The sequence below is a fragment of the Vombatus ursinus genome, unplaced genomic scaffold (assembly GCF_900497805.2).
Source record: "Vombatus ursinus unplaced genomic scaffold, bare-nosed wombat genome assembly UNPS02014959.1, whole genome shotgun sequence".
Taxonomy (NCBI): domain Eukaryota; kingdom Metazoa; phylum Chordata; class Mammalia; order Diprotodontia; family Vombatidae; genus Vombatus; species Vombatus ursinus.
The window spans coordinates 8,617,108-8,623,599 of NW_020954737.1; positions in this window are offsets into that span (position 1 = coordinate 8,617,108).

Below are 6,492 nucleotides of genomic sequence, written 5' to 3' on the forward strand. Positions count from 1 at the left end.
TCATCTCGGGAAACAGATCTAATAGTGAAATTACAGGGTCAAAGGGTATAAGGTTAATAACTCTTTGGACATAATTCTAAATCTCTCTCCAGAATGGTTGGATCAGCTCACAGATCCAACAACAATGAATTAAGGTCCCAATTTTCCTACATCCCCTCCAACACTTGTAGCTTTCCCCTTCTATCATTTTAACCAATCTGGTAAGTGTAAAATGTTATCTCAAGGTTGTTTTAATTTGCATTTCTCTAATCAATAATGATTTAGAGAATTTTTTTTATATGAGTATAAATTGTTATGATTTCTTCTTTGGAAAACTGCCTGTTCATATCCTTTGACTATCAATTGGGGAATGACGCGTACAGAATAATTATTGTTATAACAAACATCTGGATTTGGAGTCAGGGAACCTGAATGTACATTCCAGCCTGCCACTACCATTTCCTTGTCTGTGGAATGAAAGGTTTAGACCAGATAATCTCTATAAAGTTTCTTTTCAGCTCGGTAATCAGCCTGCGATCTCATGATTTGATTGCAACAAAAATTTCTCAACCCCAATTAATGACCAGGTAAATATGGAATTTTTCTTTCTTTTTTTCCCACTTCCTAGTATTATTTTTTTCCAATTACATGTAAAGATAATTTTCAACATTCATTTTTATAAGATTTTGAGTTCCAGATTTTTCTCCCTCCCATCCCCCCTCCCCGAGATGGCAAGCAATCTGCTATAGGTTATACATACACAATCGTATTAATCGTATTTCCACATTAGTCATGTTGTGAAAGAAGAATCAGAATAAAAGGGGAAAACCACAAGAAAAAAAAAAGTGAAACATTATGCTTGAATCTACATTCGGACTCCATAGTTCTTTCTCTGGAGGTGGATAGCATTTTCCATCGAGTCTTTTGGAACTGTCTTGGATTATTGTATTGCTGTGAATAGCTAAGTCATTCACAGCTGATCATCTCACAGTGTTGCTTTCACTGTATACAATGTTCTCCTGGTTCTGCTCACTTCACTTTGCATCAATTCATGTAAGTCTTTTCAGGTTTTTTTTTTAAATCTACTTGCTTATCATTTCTTACAGCACAGTAGCATTCAATTACATTTATATACCACAACTTGTTCAGCCATTCCCCAGTTGATGGGCATCCTCTCAATTTCCAATTCTTTGCCACCACAAAAAGAACTGCTATAAGTAGCAATTTTGTACATGTGGATCCTTTTCCCTTTTTTATGATCTCTTTGTGATACAGACCTAGTAATGGTATTGCACACTTTTGTAGTCCTTTGAGTATAGTTCCAAATTGCTCTCCAGAATGATTGGATCAGTTCACAACTCCACCAGCAATGCATTAACAGAGTTGCAGGATATAAAATACACCCACATAAATCATTAGCATTTCTACATATTACCAAAAGAACCCTGCAGCAGGAGATAAAAAGAGAAATTCCATTTAAATTAATTATAGACAACATAAAATATTTGGGAGTCTACCTGCCAAGACAAACCCAGGAACTATATAAATGCAATTACAAAATGCTTTTCACATGAATAAAATCAGATCGAAATAATTGGAAAAATATCAATTGCTCATGGGTACGCTGAGCTAATATAATAAAAATGACAATTCTACCTAAATTAATTTACTTCTTCAGTGTCATACCAAACTATCAAAAATTATTTAGAGCTAGAAAAAATAATAAAATCATCTGGAAGAACAAAAGGTCATGAATATCAAGGAAATTAATGAAAAAAATTTTCAAAAGAAAGTGGCCCAGCCATACCAGATCTAAAACTATATTATGAAGTGGCAATCAAAACTGTTTGGTACTGGCTAAGAAATAAGAGTGGCGGATCAGTGGAATAGGTTAGGTGCACAAGACATGGTAGTAAATGACTGTAGTAATCTACTATTTGACAAACCCAGACTCCATTTTCTGGGGTAAGAACTCAGTATTTGACAAAAACTGCTGGGAAGTCTGGAAGATAGCATAGCAGAAGCTAAGCATAGACCAACATCTCACACCATACCCCAAGATAAGGTCAAAATGGGTACATGATTTAGACATAAAGGGTGATACCATCAGCAAATTAGGAGAGCAAGGAATAGTTTACCTGTCACATCTATGGAGAAGGGAAGCATTTATGACCAAACGAGATAGGGAACATCATGAAATGCAAGATGGATAATTTTGATTACATCAGATTGAAAAGGTTTTGAACAAAGACAATGCGACCAAAATTAGAAGGAAAGCAGAAAGTTGTGAAATAATTTTTACAGTCAGTGTTTCTGATAAAGGCCTCATTTTTCAAATATATAGAGAATTGAACCAAATTTATAATACAAGTCATTCATCTCCAAAGGTCTCATGGTGGAGAATGCTATCCACATCCAAAGAAGGAACTATGAAGTTTGAATGCAGATCGAAGCATACTATTTGCTGTTTTTTTTCTTCTGTTGTGTTTTGTTTCCTCTTTCTGGTGGTTCCTCCTAATGGTTCTAATTCTTACTTACAATATCACTAATATGAAAATATGTTTAATAGGAATGTATATGTATAGCCTGTATCAGATTGTGTACTGTCTTGGGGAGAGCAGTGAGGAGGGAGGGGGAAAAAATTTAAAGCTCAAAAGCTTATGGAAGTGATTGTTGATAAATCAAAATAAATTAATAAAGTTAAAAAAACTAAAAAAAAAAGAATACAAGTCATTGTCCAATTGATAAATGGTCAAAGGATATGAACAATTTTCAGATGGAATTAAAGTATAGTCATATAAAAATACTCTGAATCACTATTGATTAGAGAAATATGAATTAAAACAACTCTGGGGTACCATCTCACACTTAGCAGATTGGTAATATGACAGAAAAGGAAATTATAAATGTTAGAGAAGATGTGGGAAAATTGAAACACTAATACATTGTTAGTGGAGTCGTGAACTGATCCAATCATTCTGGAGAGCAATTTGGAACTATGCCCAAGGGGCTATAAAACTCTGCATACCCTTTGGAAGTTTTCTAGAGAATAATAAGATGTTAGTGTCACATTAAGTGCAGGTGACTAACTGCGAAACCACGAAACATATAAATCTTTTATTCCCAGCCCAATGTCTTTTTCTCTTAAGGGAATTCTGACTATGCTGAATTTTGAAGTTATTCTATGATTTGCAGAGGGCTATGGCAATGATAAGGAGTATCTATAACGAGGAGTTGGCTGCCAGGTCCCTGAGCTAAGGACATCTCTCACATCCCCAACCTTGGAAGAAATATCCCTGTGGGCATGATGAGTTGGAAGTTGTGTGACAGTTTGCTCTTGGTACTATTCCTTGCCTAAATTTCAGCCTATACCCCCTACCCTAACCCTTCCTGGAGAGAGCATGATCAGACACTGAAAGATACTGGGAACCACCTGTTCTCAGGGAAGGAAAAAACGCTGCTAGCAATATGATGTTTTTTATTTTGTTTTTATTTTCAGTTAACAAAAATTCATCATACCATCCCATTTTTTATTTCTTCCTCTCCATCTTTTCCTATTGAAAAAAAAATTCTTTGTAACAAATAGAAAAATCAGGTTTTGAAGGAATCAGTATGAATACACCCTTCTAAACATAGGTCTTTGATTTTTGCTGTCTCCTGAACCAAAACAACTTTATGGGCCAACTTATGCTATCATACTCATCAGAGAAATAGCTTGATTAAGGGTCACTTCTCTTCTTCCCCTCCATCCCCCACACCCTCCATTTTTCTCAAAAACTACCTTAAAGGGATTCATATGTACCATTGACCCTGAGCCACAAGGTGGGGGCAATAGAAGGCCTGCTCTACAGGTAACACACATCCATCATGGAATCTTCAGGTCACCCAAAATATTACGGTATCAGTGGTCCAGTGGAGAGCTCAGTGCTTGTTTTCCATATGAGGTGTCTTCTGGGTATGCCTCATTCTATCTTGGGATGGGTCTGGAGTTGAGCATAAGTTTAACCACCTTTGGAGCATCAATACAGCTGACCCAGATTTTCAAACTACTTGCTGCCTACACTCTTGGCTCCTCCTCTGGTTGGAATGACCAGTTCTGGAAGTTGGTACCACCTCCCTGAGCTGACTCCTTCCTTAATCATCAAAGGGACTTGGAGGGTGTCAGTCCCAGACTATTTCCTTATGTTATGGCAGGCAGATTCCCCAGTCTTGCATTTCCCCCCTCCCTCCTCTCCCCTCCAGTAATTGAGTCTGTTGAAGCAAAAATCATGACCTCTTTTCTCCCTCCATTCATCCCTGTCTAATTTGGCCCATTTGATGGTTCATAATCTCCTTTGCTATCCCATTCCATTGTGTCCTCTGGTCCTATGGATTAATAGATTTTCTGTCATACTACATCTCTTTACATACCAATGAAAATTTTATCCCCTCCAAAAGTAAAACTTGATACTTTTTACTCTTCAATGACACTTCAATTTTTTGCCACTATTTTGCCTTTGAGGTTCATTTCATCAACTATCATCTAGGCCAGTTCCTAATTTTACTCATTACTGGTTTCCTTATTCATATACAAGCCATTCTCCCTCCTTTCCCAAGGACCTATACTTTTCCTCTTTGCAGTTATACTTAATGGCTTAGATATACACATTAATGACCCTTTGGCCACAAGCTTCCTACTTCTACTTTTGACCTCCACCTTTCCACTTTATCCCTGAGAGGGTGGTTAGACCATTTATCTCACCATCATCTTCATCATCAGGGGCACACATACAGGATATGTCAAGTGTGCCCAGGCACACACTAATGTCTCAAAAATTTAGATATTATATGGCATTTTTAAAGTTTGTATTTTAAAGTCAGGTTTAGTTGTCAATTAAAAGTGGTTAGTTAAATAACATCCTTTTTGATTGAGTAGTCAAATGGTTACCTTAAAAAACCCCGAATTCCCTGGGTGCATATGGCTTTGCCTGTAACTGTTGCCTCTGTGGTCCAGCACTGTGAGGTTCTTTCTTGATCACAGCCTCCTACTCTTTCGTCTTGTGATCTGCTTTACTCCTACTAAACTTGTTCTCATCTCGATCTCTTAATCCCTCTGTGCTTTCCTGATCTTTCAGTCTTTCACTACTACTCTGATCTCAAATTTGTCTTTTTTTTTTTTTTTTTTACTATCTTGATCTTGTGGCTGATCATTTCAGTTATATGGGATCCATAGACTTGCCTGAGCAATGGCAATTTTAACATTCTATATTGGACCAGGAGAGATGAGAGGACAGGCTTTCTTGGAGCCTCCTCCAGGAAAGAGGTGTCCATGTAGGACACAAAAAAAGGGGGTGTGTGTATGTGTTGGGGTGGGGGAAAGGAAGTGCTTGAGGAGTTACTAGATATTCAGATTGTTCTGGGGCCCCACTCTTGTCTTTATCTTATGGGAGTAGCTGGCTAGCTTCTCCATTAAAGAATCAATACTAGAGGCAGGTAGGTGGCACAGAGGGTGGAGCACCTGCCCTGGAGTTAGGAGGACCTGAGTTCAAATGTGACCTCGGACACTTGACACTAGCTTTGTGACCCTCGACAAGTCACCTGACCCTAATTGCCTTAAAAAAAAAATCAACTACCATTTGGACTGACTTCCTTCTGGCTCAAGTATGCAAATTGAGGCTTGCTCTTGTAAAGTGGGAACACCCAAGTCCTTCCTCAACAAGCACCTTATTGCCCTTTGTGTTTGCTTTTCTCTGCCTCCCTGTCAAACCAGCATTTTCCATAAATTGCTCATTTCCATATTACTGTCACAACTTCTGAAATTGTTGATGAGTTCCCTTTCTAACCCAACAACAATTTTCATTGGTATGGAGAAAGTGGAAGAGAAACTGATATAACACAAATGAGGTTTTTCCATACGTGTCACTAGTCCAGAGTCTGGGGGGATGAGGTAGGGAATGCTCCCTTTTTAGTTGAAGTGTGCATTCTTGTGTATGCTTGCCTGGAAGATTAACTCCATAGCTAGAGTGAAAAACATATTTAATAGCGACTAGCTGGAAGCTATACTTTTTTGAACCTTGCTCCTAGAAGAATCCAATACTTAGACTTTTCCAAATGCCTTTCTATTGAGGACTTAAAATGATTTCTAATGTCTCATTTTGGTGTAATGAGAAGAGCCTTGCGTTGGCATTCAGTTCTGGGTTCCTGTTCTGACTGTCACTAATGCACTCTATGACTTGAGCAAGTCTTGTTCCCTCAATGAATGTTAATTTTCTCTCTTGTAAAGCAAGGGAATGTTCTTGGTAATCTCTAAAGTCACTTCCAGTTCTAAAATTATATAAATCCTTGATTAAATCTTCACAACATTCCCAAAAGGGTTTTCTATTTCGCATTCAGGTAAACAAACACCAAGACAAAAAGTGACTTCTTATAAGCATGTAGCAAGTCAGCATAAAGAGCCAGTAGGTGCTGTAGACTACTACTATGATGACTTCTTCTTCTTCTTCTTCTTCTTCTTCTTCTTCTTCTTCTTCTTCT